Below are 22,176 nucleotides of genomic sequence, written 5' to 3' on the forward strand. Positions count from 1 at the left end.
ACATCCACATAGGTCATCTAAATGTTGTTTACATAAAGGCATTGATAGATACTTCTGGATTCTTGCCCACCCCTCTCCAAGAGAAAATTCAATTTCTGTCTTCAGACGAGCAGGAGAAAGACCATGAGGCTAGACACTCATTTCTCCAGCATCTCATGTGGGTACTAAGCTAGACTTATATCTGCCCTCCAAATATTACTGACCGAAGGGTACAATTAGTCCAAAATAAAACCCATTTCCTAGGTCACTAGACCTTAAGGGAGAGGATTAAAGAGAAGGCATTATGAACTGACTAGATGAGGAAAAGAGTAGCCTTACCTCCTTATCTCCCCCCTTTACCTTGTATCCCCAAGAACTGGTCTAGGGGTTGTGTTTTTGAATTGTCTTCAGTTCCAAGTGCAGATAGTAGAATCCCCTGGATCTGGAATTGAGCCATAGCAACCTTGGAGTCAGGATCCCAGACTGGATACTGCCACAGGTCCTGTTGGAAAGCCCTTAAAAGCCCGGGTGCCAGGGGTGCAAGCCAAAAGAGTGCTTTGTAATTAGAATTAAGACTATGCTATATAGGAAATGAGCTAAACTGTGAGTCTAATTCCCTCCTCCTCCCTATACGAGGAGGTTCAGGGGACATTATGCCCCAGGTATTGAGGGAGTATGTTTATATGTGTGTTATACTGTTAAAGAAAATATTCCTTTGTAAATGCTAACCCAACTGTTAAATGATTAAATGTAACTGGGGTACAAGGAACTCCCCTACAGTTAGAGGAACACCATTAGTAGGGACAGAGATCCTGTATACCCCAAACCCTTTAAGGGTATTAGAGAACCCTGGAGGTAGGGTGAAATGTACCATACTTAGCCTTCAGGCAGTAGGGGCCAGAGTAGTAGCTGTTACTCGTGAATGATGTATTCTCAGTCATATACAGAGTCAGATCACTGCCCAGATAATCAAAGGGATGACCGTATAACTAAGCAAAGTCAGCTGAAAAATACAGTATTGCCTCTGCCACCGGTTACTTCACACAGAGCCAAGGTCTTCCAAAGATCCATAGGATAGTTATCTGGGCAAGTGAACCAAAGAAAGATTTGGGTAATCTCTCCTTGAAGCTGACTCTAAACAATGATGCTTTGGCTCCAGCGAATCATTAGTTAAGGAGCTCCTGAGCAGCATCTGTTGTGTGATATTAACAGACAGGACCTTGTCTTTTTCTCTGGACAAATCTTTGAGAGCATTGGAGCTGTGTTTGGATGGTTTAACTGCTGAGCTCAGGCTGCATTTGACTCAGTTCCAGGATGCTCTCTTCAGTGAGGGGTAGTTGCCAACCTTTGAAGTTCCTCCCAGTAATTTTCCCCCATTGGCCTTGCCTGGCTGAGTCCCTACTCACGATGAGATCATCCCTCACTCCCTCATTGCTCGTGCCTGTGTGTGTGTGTGTGTGTGTGTGGTGTGGTGTGTTAATCATTCTCTATCACATCCCCACAAACTGAGAAGTCTTCTTCTTTACATCTCTTCCCCAGTTGTCCTGGAAGGATTTTTTTTCCCTGATGATTAGTAATGAAAAACCACTTATGTCTTCTACTTTTTTCCTCCAGTAAATTTGGGTATATACACAGTGTTTTAAAAGTCTTAGTACAATTTTAAGATAGTAAAGCTTAAAACTGCTCTAAGACTTTTGAGACATCTGATACCTGACCATCCCCAAAGTGAAGAAGACAATGGGATTGGTGATTCAGTGAATAGTGACTTCAGTCTTAATCAAATGAACCAGCTCTATCCCCATCCCTTCCCTAATAAATCCAGTTAAGATAGTCAAAACAATATTCTACTTCCATCCTCAACCTCAACCTCCCCCATCTCTTCTTTCTCCAGTTTGGTTAGCTGGTGGCTGAGGTGATTGACAGGTATGAGAATGTAAATGTTATACAAACCCTAGGGGTAAGCTGTGTGCGGAATGGAGGTCTAGGTACTTATTTGTACATAGCGTAGTGTTTGTACTAAGAAAACATAGTACAGGTATAACTGTCAAATGTTATTAACTGGTTGGTGAAAGCCCTTGGGTATTAGGCAAAATCATGAGGGCAGAGGAAAATGAGCACTTTATTTATCATCAGACGATTCAAGTTCAAATCCAGCTCTACTATTTGCTACCCATGTGACAGTGGGCAAATCACTTCTTGCCTCTGGGCTTCAGTTTCCTGATCTCTAAAATGAGGAGATTGGATCAGATCAGTGGTTTTCAAACATCTTTAATTTTGTGCCACTATCTGTCAAAAAATTACATATATAGATAGATAGATAGATAGATAGATAGATAGATAGATAGATATCCCTAATTGATACATGTTTATTATGTATCTATATCATCAAACTACTATGTACATTAAAATTCTGGACAAAAAGAGAAATAGAAATTTAAAACTATGAGTTAAAGATGAAATCATATTTGATTCTAAATTCAATGGGGAGCCCCTGGAATTTATTGAATAGGGGAATAACAAGGTAGGTCAGATCTGTGTTTTAGAAAAAGACAATTTGGCAGCTATGCATAGGATTATTGAATGGGAAGAGACTTGAGGCAGAGAGAGCAATTAGGATACTATAGCAGTAGCCCTGGTGAGGGATGTTGAGGTCCTAAACTAGGGAGTAGGCTATGTGAGTGAGAATAAGAGAAGAGATAAGAGAGATGTTGTGGAGGTAGAAATTTGTCTGCTATCAAAATTTGTCAGCTTACTGGTTATGTAAAGAAAAGTGAAGAGTCAAGGATAACACCAAGGCTAAAAACTTAGATAACTAAGTCACATTCGACAGAAATGGGGAAGTTTAGAACAGGGATGAATTTGGGGAGAAGAGTAATGAGTTATTTTGAACATATTTAGTTTGAGGTGCCTATATGTATGTAACGTGGCATGGATCCAGTTTGATAAAAGTTCCCAGGATCATGGCCATAAACAATTTCATTGTGTGTAACCATAGGTAATATAAACATTTGAGTTTAGCTCATAAATAGCCACACTATGCCCGCTCTATGCTGATATAACCAAAGTTAATGAAAACTTACGAGCTTATGGTTGGCATATTGCCTTCTTTGTCTGTTTCTCTTTAAATTAAACTAGCACTGGTCAGTGAACATGGATGATAAAGGCCTCCCCTGCCTCCCCAGCCAAGATGAGAGGAATAATTAGGCGGCTGTTCCAAGGGCTGATACTGTAAAGGTGGATGCTCCCTCCCTTCCCCCTGTCTCACTGGCCACCCTGAGAAGAGTAATTAGGTGGATACTGTATCAGCTGAGCTCCCTCACCTCCTCCCGACTTGCAGCCATCGGGAAGAATAAAGTAAATTAATGTCTTTACTGCTGTCCTTCTGTCTGCCTGGATCCAGAGTGAACCTGCTAGAGGCCGGAGCTGAAGAGCTCCTATGTTACACTGTGGAACATCCAGCTTACAAGTCCAATTGGCAGTTTGTGATGTGGGTCTAGAGTTCAAAACACAGATTAAGAATGTATATAGAGAACTGGGAATTATCTGTATAAAGATGATAATTAAAGGCTTGGGAACTGATGAAATCACCTGTTGATAGAATGTAATGTAGAGATAGGGAAGAGAAGAGGAACCAGGGCACCCACAGTTATGAGACACAAATCAAGAAAAATCAGTAAGAATTTACTGATGAATTTACACGACATGTCAGTGAGGTTGACTATAATCCATGGCAAAACTGCAGAACATATTATGAAAGGGTTGATTAGTAAAGTTCTAGAAAAAGAAATAGTGATTACAGAAAGATAGTATGGCTTCAAAAGAGAGAGTTATTTCAGACTAACCTCATTGCCTTTTTTATAAGGTTGTTTGATTGGTAAATCAGGGAGGTGATACATAGTTTACCTCAATTTCAGAAAAGCATTTGTCAATTTTTCATAGTTTACTCATGGATTAAAGGGGAAATTTTCATCTAGATGATTACACTGTTGGATGAATTTAGAATTGGTTGAAGGATCAGACACAAAGAGAAGTCATTAATGAGTTGACAGCAACTTGGAAGAATAGTGGAGCATCCCAGGAATTTGTATTCAGATTTGTGCAGTTCAACATTTTATCAATGTCTTTGATGAAGGCATAAATGGCATATTTATCAAATTTTCCAATGACACAAATCTGAGAAAGATGGCTAACACTTTGGATGACAGTCAAGATGCAAAAAAAAAATTTCAGCAAGCTAGCACATGAAGATGGCTCTAATAAGATGGAATTTAATAGCACTGTGCCTGACATATAATTTGTCAATTCGTTTATTGAAAACAGATAAATTTGAAGTCTTATACTTGGATTCAAAACATCAGTCTACAAGTACTAGATGAAGGATGGGTGGACATACATAACAGTCTACGTGAAGGGAAAAAGACTAAAGGTTTCAGTGAACTGCAAGCCCAATATGAGACGATAGTATGATAAGGCAATGGTGTGATATGGCAACAAAAAAACCAGTGTAACCTTAGAATCCATCAAGAAAGGTGTAGTAATGGGGGCAGCTAGGTGGCGCAGTGGATAGAATACTGGCCCTGGTGTCAGGAGGATCTGAGTTCAAATCCAGCCTCAAACACTTGTCACTTACTAGCTGTGTGACCCTGGGCAAGCCACTTAACCCCATTGCCTAGCCGAAAAAAAGAAAAGAAAAGAAAGGTGTAGTATTCAGGAGACAGGGCAACTAGGTAGCACAGTGAATTGAGCACTAGACATGGACAAAGGTGATCAAGATGAATCTTCCTGATTTCAAATCCAACCTTATTAGCTGTGTGACATCGGGCAAGTCACTTAACCCTGTTTGCCTCAATTCCTCATCAACAAAATGAGCTGAAGAGGGAAATGGTGACCCACTTTAGTATCTTTGCCAAGAAAACCCCAAATGGGGTCACAAAGAGTCAGACAGGACTGAACAACAACAAAAAGTGTTCAGAAGAAGTTCAGTGATGGATCTACTACACTCTGCCCTAGTCAAGCCACATCTAGGGTGTTGGATTGGTTCTGAACATCATATTTTAGAAAAGATATTGAATTCCTGGAGCCCACCCACAGGAAGGCTACCAATACGGTGAAGGAACTTGATATAATGTCATAAGGTTCAATTGAAGGAACTGTGCTTTTTAGCTTGGAAAAAAGAAATCTTAGCAGGCTCAGGATAGCTGTTGCAAAGTATTTGAATGTCTGTGGTATGGAAGTGGTATTAAATGTTTTCTGCTTGACCCCAGATAACAGCACTAAGAGCAGTGAGTGGGGTTTTCAATGAAACAAGTTTATCCCTGATTTAAGGAGAGATTTCTCAGTAATTAGTGCATTGGAGAGACAGCATGGCATAGAGGGTGTAGGACCGACCTTTGAGTAGGGAAGACAAGAATTAAAGTGTTGTTTCTAACATATAATAGCTGTGTGACCAAGGGTAAATCATTTATATCTTTTTTACACATAGTTATTTACATTTTTTCTCCTCTACTAGCATGTGAGCTCCTTGAGGGTGGGGAGCATGATTTTGTCTTTCTTTATAACGCCAGACTTAGCACAGTGCCTGGGATATAGTAACTATTTAAGTGCTAGTTGACTGATAACTTCTCTGTATCTCCCAGTTACAGAGAAGTTGCTTGCTTCAAGGGAGGTAGTTTTCTCTATACCTATGAAATCACAGGTGCGAGACCTCCCTCCCAACCGAACAGTAAAAATGAGATATTTTATCAATGTATTTTCCCTCATTTAGAGGGAAAATGTGAAAACTAGACTGAATGACCACTTATCTACCAAACTGTCAAGGCTATTGTGGATCAGGTATAAATTGGACTCAGTTCCTTCTAACTCAAAATCTATAATTCTGAGACTATTGGAATTAAAGGCAAAGGTAATCAAGAGGGGGTAATACTATTAGCAAAGATAAACTTACAGGATATTGGGAAAAGACAGAAAGTGGCAGCCTGGGAGACTAATGCACTTGGAACTTGGGGACACTGGTAATCATGTAGGGGGTAGTACAGGCAATCAGTCACTGTTGGGATCTTTAATTTGAATAATCAACATTGCAATTTTATTTGACATGATATTTTCTGTGGATTTTTTTATTTGGTCTTCAAGATTCTCAGATGTTATAAAATAGATATTTACCCTAATTTAAAAAAATACTCCAGAATCATTCAAGGCCCTCTATAGTCTAGTATCATTCTACTTTCCTAATGTTATTACATACTACTACAGTGCTCTCCTCCACTATTCTTTTTGTTTCAACCAAATTAGACTGTGTTTCTCTGGCTCTAGAATGAGCTTTCCCAACCCTCTGCCTTTGTTCAAATTGTTCTCTTTGCCTTCACCTTATAAAGGTTGGATTTCTCCCATCTTTTACAGTCCAATTCAATTCTACCTGTTCCATGAAGCCTTCCTTGCACTCCAACCCTTTCCCCATTTTCCCCTCGCCCCTCATCCCATAGTGAGAACAAGACTGCAGATTTAGAAAAATAAATAAATTAACTAGAAGTCATCACCTAACTATAGTTAGGCTTTAGGCACAGAAGTCATCTAGTCCAACTCTTCCATTTCATGGAAGATCAAAGAAACTGAGGTGTAGAGATGTTAGGTTACTTGCCCAAGGTCATACATATAGCAAGTGTCAGAGTTAAGATTGGAACTCAAGTCTTCTGACTAGAAATGAAACTTGGAATTTTGATGGCTGTGGCAAATTTAATTGAGAGCAAAGAGGGAGCAGTATATATAAAGACCCTAAGCCACTCTAAGCTACTGTGCCCCTCACCATCAGTGCTGATTCTGGGCATTCATTGAGGCATTTTTCCCCCAGACTAAGCGGCTCATTAAATTATTATAAACTTTTGATATACCATGCACTATTGAACTGTACTCTACTCCTGCCCCATCTTTACCAAAGGAAGAGAATGTTTTCTTTTTTCCAAAATGGCTGGAATGGGTTTATGTGGGGGATAAAAATGAAAGACACAAAAGTAATATTGTGTTCCTACAGAGTTCATGTAGAGGGCCAATCACATACATTAACCCCAAAGGGTTGTGGGTAGGTTAAGTTGTAGGTGATGGTTAAGGCAATTATAGAGAAGATGATATTTAGATGATATTCAATATAATTGTGGTCTGGATCTGAAGAGAAAAGGAAGTATTATTTTCTCTTCATCTTTTATATCTCCGCTAGGCTACATACTGTATTTATCTTTTGATTTCCAATGGAGTCCAACGACAAGGTGAGAGTTTCTTAACTGTTAAAGCATAATAGTATGAAAGAAGGTTTCACTTTGAAATTCTCCAGTTTTCCATCCACTAGCAACCCATTTATTCACTGGCAAACTTGTATAATTGTTGTTGTTGTTGTTGAATCATTTCAATCATGTTCAGCCCTTTGTGATCCTATTTGGGGTCTTCTAGGTAAAGATCCTGAAGTGGTTTGCCATTTCCTCCTCCTGCTCATTTTAAAGCTGAGGAAAGTGAAGCAAACAGAGATAAATGACTTGCCCAGTGTCACACAGCTAGTAAGTGTCCAAGGCCAGATTTGAACTCAAAAAGAAGAATCTTCCTGAGCCCAGGCCCAACACTCTATCTTCTGTACCACCTAGCTGCCCCAAAGCTTGTGTAGGTGACTACACAATTTTCAAAGGTACTTGGGAAGCTAAACATTATAGGAAGCTTTTGGGGGCTGGGGTCATCAGTACAATATAGAGAGCACCAGAACTCACGTGTACCAAATACAGTTCCCCCTTCCCCCACCATCACATACAATAAGATCCTACTGTTGTTGATTCAGACAAAATATGGAAAAAGAGACACAACGGAATTTTCCTTCCTAACACCAAAGAAGAATTCCTGCAACTAGTTGACTTCTGTGCCTATAGATTGAGTTCCTTATGTGTTTTTGTGGGTTTCTCTACCAGTTGATTATGTTTGAATACTATTATGTAGGAAGGAAATGATCAGTTAATCCTGACTGAGGCTGTAATCCTTTTGTTCTTGTATATCCTTTAAACATGCAAAGAAGGATAGTTAATATTTTCATGGTCAATCTTTTTCCATCTCATCTTCTAGAGGAAAATTATCAGGCACCTTACAAAACCAGTCAACTTCTGAGGAGCTCAAAGCATTTTATAGATGTGACCTCATTAATGATCTCTAACATCCCTTCCAGCTCTCATTCTAAGTTCCCAAATAACTCTGTGGGGAGGGAGGTGAGGAAATAAATCCCCTTTTTTCACAGAAGCTCCAGGCCAACAGAAGAGTTCAGCCAGAAAGTATTTATTGAGTGCTTATTATGGGCAAGACACTTTATTATGTGCTGATGAGCTTACAGGGAAGTATAACACAGTCCCTTCCCCCTCCTCCACCCCGAGAGCTTACAATGAAGTTTGGGAGACAAGACATGTACATGAAAAGATGGGTAACAACACAAGGCAGCTTGTGACAAGTTATACACTGGTATTAGAGGAGTTAGGAAAGGGAGCCATCCCTATCAGCTAGAGTGGTCAAGAGTGAGTGAGTGAGTGAGTGAGCAAACCCAACATTGAATGGACTACTCCTTAGCTCCTTAAGCATTCATCAGAGCATAAAAGTGCTTCCAAAAGAGTGCTATCTAAACTTCATTGATTGGCCAGATTGCATCCCAATAAATTCCAGGTGTCTTTGTTTTTTGAGGTGGTAGAAATCATGACAATTATTGTATTATTGGTTTATTTGAATAATGTTTCATGGTTTGAAAATCAATTTCCTCATAGCATCTCTGTGAGATAGGTAGTACAGATAGTAGTATTCCCATTTTACAGATGAGGATACAGATTGGTGTTAAATTACATGACCAAGACTTCTGAAAAGAGGCCAGATGGGATAGTGAAAAGAGTATTGTGTTAGGAGGTAGAAAAACTGCACCTAGTACCCCTTTCACTGCTTACTACCCTACTCCAGTAAGGTACTGAGCTTCCCTGAGTCTTAGTTGTATCATCTTACAAAATGGATTTAATAATATCTTGACTTTGTAAAGGCAGATGACTAGATCTTATAATTTCTTGAGGTCCCTCCTAGCTCTAAAATCTACATTTCTATGATTTCTTCCCTCCTTCCCAGTCAATTATACTCTTTGTCTTTCTCATATGACTGTTTTTGCTCTCTTAGTAAAGTATTATGGAATATATGTCACTGTATACATGGGGGAATGCTAGAAATATTACACTAAGCTACACAGCCCTCAAAATGTGCAGGTCAGCAAGTAAACCATGCCTGCTTTAAAGTTATGGACCTATTTACATTCTCGATTTTATGTTTGCCTTGAAGGCTAATAAATTGCTACTAGAAGACTGAACCATTTTGGAGAGGTCATTGTAGTTTATAAGAGAAAAAGGAAAAAAGAAGGGGAGATTCACCCAAACAGTTTAAGCTGGGAACCCTAAAATCTCAGTCACAATTTGCTATCTGAACACTGAGGCTCCTTCATGATTTTTCATTCATTCATACATATAAACCTTCATATCCAAGAGTTGGAAGGAAAATAATTCCCATATACAGGCCAATGCATCTAAAACTCTCTTCCCCTTTACAAAATAGTACCATTTAAAATGCCTCCACTCCAAATAATCACAGCATCACGTTTTATAGTAACAAAGAGCTAGAAACAAAGTAGACATACATCAACAAGGAAATGGATAAACAAACTGTGGTTCATAAATGTAAGAAATTGGAATTATGCTATAAGAAATGATGAGTCAATTCAAGTCAACAAGCATTTATTAAGTAATTACTATGTGCCAGGCCCTGTGCTAAGTGCTAGGGACACACAAAAACGGCAAAAACATTTCCTGCCCTTGAGGATGTCAAAGGGAGGAAACAATGTGCAAACAACTATGTACAAATAAAATACAGAATAAATATAGATAATAATATTATAATGTAATGTAATAATATAAAATAAATTAAAGAATGGCTCAGAGAGAAGGCATTAGCATTTAGGGGAATCAGGAAAGACTTCTTGCACAAAATGAGATTTTAGCTGAGATCTGAAGGAGACCACAAAAGCTAGGGGACAAGGGATAAGAAGTAAGAGCACTCCAGGAATAGGAGATAGTCAATGAAATGGAAAACAGAGAATAGCATGAGACGATACATATGAACTGAAGGAAATGAACCAGTAAAGATATATATACACACACACACATATATAAATTTGTGTGTGTGTGTGTATATATACACAAATATATGATGACTACAAAAACAATAACAGAAAGAATAAAAATAAAACCAAAGAAACTGAATACTGTGTAATTATAATGATTAAGCTTGGCCTCTAAGAAGAAAGGATAAAACCCACTTCCCTCTCTCTTTGCAGAGTTTGGGGAGCTATGGGTATGGAACATGAGCCATAATTATTACCCACTGGATGTGTTGGTTAGTTTCATTGAACAGCTATTTTTTTTCTTTCTTTAAAAAACTTCTTCATTACTGATGCTGAGTGAAGTAAGCAGAACCAGGAGAACATTGTATGATGTAACAGCAACATTGCACGATGATCAACTTTGGTAGACTTAGCTCTTCTCAGCAATACAATGATCCAAGACAATTCCAAAAGACTCATGATGGAAAATACTATCCATATCCAGAGAAAGAACTATGGAGTCTGAATACAAATTGAAGCATACTACTTTCTCTTTTTTGTTGTTGTTGTTTTCTTTCTCATAGATTTTCCCTTTTGTTGTGATTCTTCTTTCATAATATGACTAAGGTGGAAATATGTTTAACATGATTGTACATGTATAGCCTGTATCAGATTGTTTGTCATCTTGGGGAGGGGGTTGGGGAAGGACAGAATGAGAAAAAAATTTGGAACTCAAAATCTTATAAAAGTGAATGTTGAAAACTATCTTTACATGTAATTGGAAAAATAAAATACTATTAAGTTGGCGGGGAGAACTTCTTCAAGCAATGTATCTCTGGGGAGAGGAGTGGACGTTTATTTGGAAATGAAGGTGATGTAAAAACAAAAGATATCAACAAAAAATGAAAATAAAGTACCCTTTCCCCTTAATCTCATATGTTCCTAGGATTTTCTGCCTAGGGAGAGATCTTGATAGCTTTTTTATGCAGAGAAATGCAACTAGAGACAAGCACTTATGTGACATGTTATAGTAGAAAGAGCATTGGACTCGGATTTAGGAGACCAGAATTAAAATATTAGATATGCCATTTAATAGCTGAATCAAGTCACTTCTCTTTTCAGGGCTTCAATTTCCCCCTCTATATAATGAGGTAGTTCAATGAAATTATCTCTGAGGTTCCTTCCAACTGTAACCATTTGTTTTCTGGAATCAGGGTGGAAGGCAGGTCTGGAGTTGGGCAATCCTTACCACTCTCCCTGTATCCTCTGTCCCTGACAAGGAGATTCATAAGTTGTCTCACCTGAAACTAAGACCCAGAGAGGTTGTACCCAAGGTCAAAGAGGTGGTAGAGATGAGATAACTACATCCAGAGTTTTAAACAATTCACACAACAAATATTGATTGATTGCCTACTTTGCATGAGGCATTGGGCTAGTCACTTAAGCTCTCCGGGTCTCTGTTTCCCCAACTATAAAATGAGGGTGTTGGACTAGATGACTTCTAAGCTCCTTTCCATCTCTAACTCCATGGTCCAATGAAACTATAATCCTAGGAACACTCACTACTAAGCAGAGGTGTATTATTAAATGTTTAACAACAAGTTCCCCAGGAAAAATAAAAATGTGAATGGCACACATTTTTAAATTTAATCTGCCTTATTAACAGTTCCTCTTTCACTTTCTTAAATCACCAAAACAATAAATCAAATCCTGATTTGAAGAGTTTGTAAATTTGATCTGGAGCTGGCACCAGGACATCCTTGCTTCTAAACCTCAGGGATAATAGGAAACTCATATTCTGGTAATTCTGAAGGCCAGAAGTGAAGAATAGTATGAGACCCTTGGCAATAGAGGTGGGGGTAAAGTGAATTTTCATTTCCCTTCCTATTCTCATTTTCAATCTGTTTGAAGATCACTACCAAAACATAACTTTGCTGTACTGAACTTAGCTGTGGCAGCTGCAAATACTGACCAGCTGTTTCTTCTGTCCACTGAGACTCCTTAACCTCATTTCCATTTCATTATATGTTCAACTGGGGCCCCCTAGTGGCCAAGGAAATAAATCATATACCCCAACAAACCCATCTTCAGAGATTCTTACTGGCTTTCATTCCATTCCCTTCAACCAACAATCTACTTGAGGGGCAGGAAGAGACTAGGAAGGGGGAGGGTGACTTCTGGATTGCTTCAGCAGTAGAATTGTTATAAATACAGACCACACCAGTATCCATCCCTGAAAGTACCAGAGTACCCAGAGGAAGAAAAGGTGAAAGACCAGCAGTCCCTCCAAGAGTCAATCAGTCTAAGTTCCCTTAGACAGTGCTAGGAGCACAACTCACAAAATCTTCCTCCCCAGTTCTTCCTTTTCTAGATTATAAATTCTGTTGCGGGTAGAGAAGAGATGTTACATAAATATGGAGTACTGTTTGCTAATTACCTCCAAGATGACCCATGGACTATTGTAATTTCACTAAGATAGGTTCTTCTCTTTAACTTCTTTGATCTTGTCCATCTAGATATTTCTCTGTATGTATAGATACTTTGGGCCTCCATACCCTCCCATCTACAAACTGCAAGAAGATTATCCAGAAACTCAATTTATGCTCTTTTATTCCAGTTTCCATAATCCAGTATCAGTTTACTCATGTAGATATGTCAATTCCATATCCAGAGGGGAGTCATGTTTGATTAGGGAATGCAACGTGGCAGTGATGGACATTTGTTCTTTCATGTTGCTATTGACTATGAATTTAGTGAAGTATCCTCTGTCATCTTCAAAAGATGGAGAGTAGTTGCAAAGGGCTGGTGGTTTCTATGCTCCTTCATCCATTTCTGGTTTGGACTTCCAATCATCAAAAGGCACATCAAGTATTTTTCACAGCATCTTCTTTCCAGATTGTAAGGCCTTCTGAATGGTGACTTCCATGAGGATAGGGACCCAGTCTTATCTAAACTTTGACATAACTCCATCACCTAGAAAAGTGCTCTGCACACAGTAGATGCTTGATCAATATTTGTTAAATTGTGGGTATCAATCAATTGGCCGTATCTTAATGAGCATGGCCTGAAAATGGAGACAGCATTTTTCTATATTTATAGGTAGCTCAGACTTACTCATTCAATCAATAAACCTTTATTGAATGCCTGCTATGTGGTACATGTTGGGGATAAAAATTCAACAGTTCCTAATCTCAAGGAATATAATTGTTCTTTTGTAGGAATCCCCTTATTACAGAATTAAGAACAGTGCCTAGCACATAGCAGGTGCTTAATAAATATTTGCTGATTGATTAGTTGATTGATTTTCAGTGGGTCAATTTTTGGACCAAATGGAAATGAAATATTCTCTTGGATACATTGCAAATACCTATGTTTTGCAACATATACTTAATATTTCCCTCATGTAACATTCAGGTGATAAGTACGCCCTAATAGTATTGCCATGGCAACTTTGGGGCAGGAAATGATTGACATGGGAAAATCTTGATACAGAAGTTCAGAATCACAGCATCTTGAAGTTGGAAGAGACTTCAGAGGCCACTGTATCTAAGCCATAACAGGATAAGAATCCTCTCTTCAAAGTCCCCAACAAATTTTTGCTTGAAAGATGTCAAGTAAGCAAGAAATGACGACCTTCAAAAATAATCTGTTTTACTTATGGGGGTGTATGGGGTATTCAGGGTGGACTGGCACCTCTGATGAGGGCTTGCTGAGCCCTTTTCAGAACTGCTCATACAACTTGGGTGTTCACCTTCATACAACTCTCACTTGTGGCTCCAAGAAGCTAGACCATACCTAGCAGCCACACCCTGGTAAACCATCTTCACATTTGGGCTAAAGTAGGTTGAGGGTAACCGATGGGCCTCAAACCATTGGTGACTTAGGGGGATGACTGCCTCAAGCATGTGAAGATTTCTCCTGGAGAAATGGGCAGATGAGAACAATTTGTTCCAATGGTCATAAGCTGCGGAGTGCTTGGAGCTTGGTCAGACATCAAGGACACCAAGGTCGTCCACTGCATCCCAGGCCATTGTTAGTCATCCTGACTTTTGTCCTTCCATTGGACTCCAATGACTCCAGAAGAGAGAATGAGGCTGATGACTTTGTGCAACTCTGCCTCACTTAAATCCAATTCCCTTGCATGTCAAGATAGCACCTATGATGTCACTGGTTCTCTTCAAAAAAAGAAGGACAAACAACAATTCTGATTATGGATAGTAATAATTGTTAAGTTTCTACTTATAGCCAACCTAACTTGTCTCTGCAACCTCCACCCATTGTTCTTATCACTTAGAGGTCCAAACAGAACGAGTCTGATCCTTCTTCTCCATGGCAGATCTCTAAGTATTTGAAGACAAATATCATGCCCCTCTCCCACCATAGAATTTCTCCTCTCCAGGCTAAATGTCCTCAATCTCTTCAACTAATCCTTATGTAGAAGACTCTCCAGATTCTTTGCCATCTTGGTTGCACTTATCTAGAAGCCCTAGCTTATCAATAGCCTTCCTGAAATTAAATTAAAAGAACAAAACAAAATACTACAAAGAAGTATGACCAAGATAGAGTACAATAGAACTATCACTTCCTTAGTCAGAGGTTCATGGACTTAGAGATGGAAGAAACTTTAAAAATTATTTCACCAAACTCCCTCATGTTTCAGTTGAGGAAACTGAGGCCCAGATAAATAAGGTGACTTGTCCAAGGTCACCTAGGCAACAAGTAGCAGAACCAGGAAATTAATCAAGGTCCTTTAACTTCAAATCCATAGTCTTTCCTTTGTACCATGATGCTATATCTTTCTTAATGCACCCTATAATAGTAGCACCTCTTTTGCCTACCAAATTGAAATGTTAAATTAAGCTGGAAATTAACTGAAATCACTTTTTGTCTAGCCATGCCTTTCCATCTTGTAATGGTAAAGTTGACTTCTTTTTTTTTTTTTTTGGGAGGCAATCAGGGTTAAGTGACTTGCCCAGGGTCACGCAGCTAGTAAGTGCCAAGCATCTGAGGCCAGTAAAGTTGACTTCTTGGACCCCAAGTCTAAAATTTTACATTTATCCCTATTGCTTCTTATTATTAGATTTGGTTCAACATTCCAGTCTTTCAGCCTGCTCTTTCACCTTCAGTATGAAGTATCTTCCTTACTTTTGTATCATCTGTAAATCTGATGATCATGCTAATAGCTTATCATTCACCAACCACCATCATAAAGGGTGCTTCATCAATAAGCCAACAACATTATTTGAACAATCTACAAATTTGAAAAAATTAAAATGATGTTTGTGCTGAGGTATTGGGCTAATGCACACTAAGGTGTATATGACTGCCCAAGTACACAATCTAATTTTTTTCACCTTAATGTATTCCTAGAATACACAGCTGTTCTTTCACAAGTTTGTTTTCAATAACACACCAGTTATTACTAGCTGCCATATGTCTCTAGAGGTGAAACGTATGGAAATTCTTAGAATGATCTCAGATCATTAATGAATGCTATTAGATATGAATAAAAGTGGAAAAGGTCAATCACTTTGCTGCCATTTTCAAAGTCTGGCCATTTGTCAGAGTCAAGCTCAGGTTGTGCCTTCCCCATGAAGCCATCAAAGACCACTACAACCCACAGAAATATCTCTGCTCTTCACACTCTTGTAGCATTTAGTGTTTATATTTTCACAGAGTCATCGAATATCAGAGCTGGAAGGGAAGGGAAAGAAGCACTTACTATGTGACAGGTACTCTGGTAATCACTTTATAAATATTACCTCATTCCTCATAACAACTTTATAAGATAAGTGCTATTATTATCCCCATTTGTAGCTGAGGAAATAGAGGCAGACCGAGGTTAAGTGACTTGGCCATGATCACATTGCTAGTAAGTGTCTGAGGCTAGATTTGAACTTAGATTTTCTTGACTCTAGGCTTAGTTAGTCAATAAATAAATATTTATTAAGCACCTATTTATGTGCCACACACTGTGCCTAACACTCTGTCCGCTGTTCCACCTGGCTGTGCTTCCTAGGGAGCTTAAAGACCATGTCTAACCCTCTCACTTACAGATAGCAAAACTAAGTGTTGAAGGCCAGACATAGCTGGTTACTGACAAAACTAGACTTGGAAGACAGATCTCTTGATTTCTAGTGAAACCTTATTTCATGAGAACGTCTTGCCTTCGCAATGAGATTATAGTTTTGAAGATAATAAATTTGTATCATATACTTCTTTGGCAAATCCCAGAGTCAATTCATTAAGTACCTAGCAAGTGCCAGGCACTATGCTAAGCCCTAAGACTACAAAGGAAGGCAAAAAAAATAATAATCTTTGCCCAAAAGGAGCTTATATTCTAACGGGAGCTAGCCACAATGTCTAGACCAGTGTTGGATTCATTGCAGATGCTGAAGAAATACTTAAATTCAATTTCAACTTTTAAGTACCTACTGTGTTCATGGCATTGTTGAATGAATCAATCAATAAAAATACTACTGAAACATGAACTATGTTGAAATATTGTTAAAATGTGAATAATATTAAGGACACAAAAGGTAAACAACATGATCGCAACAGCTATATTCAGTTCAATAAAATCAGTCCTCACTGTATGACAGCTCCAGGTTTCCAGTTTAAGTAATGGCCTAGGTAGGGAGAGACACTAAAGCAGCCTTTGAGCTTAAAAAAAAAAAATTGCCTGGCATGTTACTGCCCACCTGTAATCCCAGGTACCTGTAGGGATAAGGCTGGCAGTTCTGAGCTGTCATGGGCTATGGTAATTGGGTGTCCACACTAATTTTGTCATTAGTATGGTGAACCTCTGAGGAGCAGACAGCAACTAGGTTGCCTATGAAGGGAGAAATCAGCCCAAGTCAGAAACAGAGCAAGTCAAAACTCCTATCTTTTGCCTAGAGGCAGTCAGGTGATACAGCACATAGAGTACTGGACCTGGAGTCAGGAGGATCTAAGTTCATCTCTGGCCTCAGATACCTCCCTAGTTGTGTGATGCAGGGTAAGTCACTTAACTTCTATTTGCCTCAGTTTCCTAAACCATAAAATGGGGATAATAACAGCACCCACTCTTCTGGGTTGTTGTAAGGATCAAATGAAATACTATAGTGCTTAGCACATAGTAGTTACCATATTTAAATGCTCTTATTCCCTTCCCTCATATTGGTAAGTAATGGGTTCAGGCTCCATGAGAAGCCCCTGAACTTCCAGCCAGGTTTTTTTTTTCTTAATATTCTACTGGTTTTAATTTTCATAGAATTGTAGAAGGTTAGAGCTAAAAGAGATCTCAAATATCCACTGGTCCAAACCCTTCATTTTATAGAAAAGGAATCAGTTCTGAAACATCAGAGGTCACAAAAGTGTGTGACAGAACTTGGTAGAACTAAAAGCTAGATACTCCAACTCCCAGAACAGCAAATACTCTGATTGTCAGAGCAGGACCAGCTGGCAAGTGTTTTAATGTGAATAAAAGGTAAAGAGCACATAGACACTAATTTATTATGAAATCAAAAGGTAGAAGCACATCCTGGGTGCAGGTATAATCCAGGGATTGGTTTGCATCTCTGAGTATCTGGCACACCATCAATCTTCTGCCCATCATATCCCTTGAAAATCTCCAAGAATAACTTACTCTGTTACATGATGGTCCTGTGAATAGCTCCGAGGCTATGACCTGCATACTCAGATCAAAAAACAAATCTTGTTTTGCTTGTATGGCCTGCTTCCAGCGCAGGGGATGTTGAGCAGTTTCTCTTAGTCTGTAAAACTGGATTTATGGCACTCTTAAAATCTGAATCTGACTGCTAATCCCTCGCTACTCTGCCTTCCCAAATCAAATTCAGTCAGTCCTGTCTAGCTCTGTCTGAATGTGTCCTTTGACTGAGTAATGTTATTTCAAGAAAAAACACTCAAATCAATTTAATGCAAATTCCTATTCACAGCCTGGTTGACCCATCAGGACACTGACAATAACAGATTGGAGTATTTAATTCCTGAGGCATGTGACTCATTGAGTGCTAAGGAATCAATTTCCATCGCTAGGACTGCATAATCTGTCTTTGGCATTCTGTTACATATTGTGACTAGAATATGCCATGGACTACTGAAAGGGAAAATAAGTGGAAAGCTGTCACCCTTCCTCACAAACAGCATGAAGCCCTTCTGTGGCTTCATGGTCATCTTTCTTACAATTTCCTGATGTTGAATTGGTGAGATGTTCCACCTATTAGTCCTTTGGATCAAGAGATTAGCAATTTTCTTTGCCTCTTGAATTAGCACGTAATTTACACCCAGTCATCTGTAACCTTTAGCAATACTTGCCAGAGATGGTGTTCAGCCATGACCAGTGCCCAGTGGCACATGAGCCAGTTATTCACTTCCATTCCTGTACCTCCTTCTTCTCCCTCCAAATTGTCTCTTGCAATCAACTTTTCTTTTTCGTATGATTGTTTTGAAAGGCAATCAGGGTTATGTGACTTGCCCAGGGTCACACAGCTAATCTGAAAGCCAGATTTGAACTCAGGTCCTCCTCTGTCTAGGGCCAGTGCTCCATCCAGTATGCCACCTAACTGCTCCTACATGGCACTTTTCAATAACTGTAAATCCTTGAGTTCTTCTACAAATTAAGTAATAAAAGCACATTTAAGCGAAAAACAAACTTATATAATTCCCATACCAGTACCAAATAGTAAAAGGAGCAAACATCCTGTATCCTAGTCCTGTCTTTGTCACCCGTTAGTCACATGATTTCTAACAAGTCCATTTCTCAAAGCCTCATTTTTCTTATCTGTAAAATGGGGTTAACAACTTTATTCATAGTTATTATTCAGCTCATGAAAAATAATGGGTATAAAGCAATTAAAAAACAGATTATTATTCTTATTTGTGTTATACACAGAGAACTACTTCCTCTGAAACAACTTTGCAAATGCTATTCTGTAATTCTAGCCCCTTAGTCAAAGTATCGTATCTTTCTTCTGGTAATGTCAAATCAAATCATGAATTTATTGTTTTCTTTCTCTGAATGTCACCCAGGAAAAAAAACATCATTTTCCCCAGCCTTCATCTTGGAGACTAGGTTCTGATAAATCGGAAGAATCTTTATTTCACTATCCCCAGACAACACATTGTTAAGGAAAGGACACAGGTTTTGGAATCATGAGACTTGTGTTTGAAGCTTGGCTCTGCCATTTACTCCCTTTGTGACTAAGGCACTTCACTTAACCTGTCAATGCCTTATTGTCTTCACCCGTGAAATGCAGGCACTGGGTATGATTACCTCAAAGGTCCCTTTTAGCTCTCTAAATCCTATGATCTTAAGTAGATCCCTGGCTATCCAATTTGGGAAGTTACAGTGGTCCATATACTCCTACTAACATCTGCAGACTCATAAAAGTTGAAGTTGTAATGGATTTTAGTCCATCGTTCTCATTTTCCAGAAAAGGAAATAGACTCAGAGAGCGATAAGTCTTCTGACTTCTCTGTGTCACTTTCCCAAAAGCACCAGTAAGTGTTGGAAGTGATGGCTGTGTTAGCTGGTTACTCCACGAGCACAGTTTTCTCTAAGGTCCAAATACACATGACTTCTAGGAGAGAAGGTAAGATACTTAGAGAAAAAGTATAATCTAGTGTATGTAGAATTAAAGAGAACAGGTAGGGGGAAAGAGGTTCTTTTGAGAACTGTTAGTTCATAGCTAGCTATTATTAATATTATTACTTAGCAACAAGCCCGCCAGACTTTCCCTCTTTTCAATTCTGTGGATTTTTTTTTCTTTTTGGCAAATTACCCTAAAAAGAAAGCTGTCCACATTTAACTATGCACAAGCCTGAGTCACCTTCTCTTTCAGCCTCACCTTCCCCATCTACAAAACAGAGATACTAACATTTGTGCTACCTACCCTACATAATGGTCTTGCTCTGAGCACAGCACTAAGTAAAACTTAATTCTTCACTATTTCAAGAATCTGTGTTTACATTAGTAAAATAGGTCTCAACATTTCTGTAGACAGTCTTTGAGAGTTTCTGTGCCTGTAGACTAATCTGGTGATGGATTTCTCCAGATTTAGCAAGTCTAATCTTCAGGCAAAAGGCTGGACATTTCCTGGAACCTTTTCCAGATTAGTGGAAACTGCCACAGCCTTACACTGATGGCTCAGACTTCAAGAACCCAGTGTCCTCCACCCCCAAGCCATGGTGAAGCATTGGGGGGCGATGTTAGTGCATTATATAATTTCAAGCTCTTTACTTTACATATTTGCCCCTTGGGCTTTCAGAGCATCTGTTTTCTTCAGGGGGCACTAGATGGATGAATCATCCCTGAGGAGAATGGCTGCTGTTCAGTAGGAGAAAACAATTGCATTCTGGCCTTGAAGAGTAGGCTTTTAAAGAGGCATCAGTATAACTGTAGTACTCGTGTTAGAATGGAGTCCAGAGTGTGATGTTAGAAGGTGATCACCTTCTTAGGAAATCAAAATCTTAACACCTTTCTCTTTCCCATGTTCTCACCCCTCTCCACTATTCCCTTTAAGAAATATCTCCAAAAAGCCAAGCACTTAGGTAAAGCTGGGGCTATTCTTATTTCTGTTCAGACTTCAAGGAATTACATTCATCAGGGCTAGGGACTGGACCTGCAATTTCAGGTATAAATGACTCCCTCTACCAATTTAGGTCAGCAGTGGTGTGCTGGCAAATGGTTAATGGCTGACTCTGAAAAAAAATGTACATGGGACACACTTTTAAATTTAATTTGTGTTAACACTTTTTCCACAAATTTCCTGAATGCTATCAAGCTCAAATGTAAAGTGGACTATTAAACTATCCATAAGGATCACAATAGAACACAAATTGACTCAGAAAGCCACATATTAATATTATAGTTATTGTATTTTTATTTATTTTGTTAAATGTTTCCCAATTACATTTTAAACTGGTTTGGGGTATACTCAGGAGCGTTGTGGGAAGTATGAGGCTCACAAGCAGTGTAGTTGACACAAATCACTGCTTCAAGCCCTGATTGGTAATTTGCCAGGTTCCAAGATACTCACACTGAAACTTTAATGAACTCAGAGGAGCAGGCTCTAACATACCCCTATAGGTCCAGCATCTTACCTTCAACTTAGATAGAGCACTGAAAAATTAAGCTCAGGTCACATAAACTTATGTGATTTGCCCAAGATCTCATAACCCAGTGTGTGTCAGAGGCAGGATTTCAACCCAGGTCTTCCTGGATTTAAGACAATCCATCTATCATCTATGTCACACTGCCTCATTTGATAACCAAGTTGAATTGAGCAAACAGAGTCTGAAGAAATCCATATAGCAAGGAGAAAAATTGTATTTCAAATGATGGTCCTGCACTGAATCCCCTAAAATCACTTCGTCCTTATCATAAACTGAAGATGTCCTGCATGCACCAGAGAGAACCCAAATTAAATGTGACCAAAAAGACATCTGGCTTGGTTGGTTAAATGGGAGTGAAGGAAAAAAAATCATCTGTTTCAACTTGTTGAAAATCTCCCTAAAATACACTCATCTACTTTCTTTCTCTATCAAGTACAATATGGGCAGCTAAGTGGTTCAGTGAATATATACAGCATTGAGCCTATGGATGGGGAATCTGCAGCCTCGAGGCCACACGTGATCCTCTAGGTCCTTGAGTGCAGCCTTTTAACTGAATCGAAGCTTCACAGAAGGTGATTTGTTTTGTGAAGTTTGGATTCAGTCAAAAGGCCACACTTGAGGACTTAGACGGTCACATGTGGCCTCGAGGCTGCAGGTTCCCCAGCCCTGTTAGAGTCATGAGTTCAAATTTGACTCCAGATACTTTCTAGCTGCATGATACTAGGCAAGTCATTTTACCTCTCTCTGTCTCAGTTTCCTTGACTGTAAAATGGGGCTTATAATAGCACCTAACTCCCAGGGGGGTTTCAAGAATCAAATAAGATAACATTTGTAAAGTGTTTAGCACAGTGTCTGGTATATAGTAAGTAGTTAATAAATAATTAGTCCCTTCCTTCCTAGTGAATATAATTTAATGTTTATTTAATGATTAAGAATCT

The sequence above is a fragment of the Phascolarctos cinereus genome, unplaced genomic scaffold (assembly GCF_003287225.1).
Source record: "Phascolarctos cinereus isolate Bilbo 61053 unplaced genomic scaffold, phaCin_HiC Scaffold_3;HRSCAF=262, whole genome shotgun sequence".
Taxonomy (NCBI): domain Eukaryota; kingdom Metazoa; phylum Chordata; class Mammalia; order Diprotodontia; family Phascolarctidae; genus Phascolarctos; species Phascolarctos cinereus.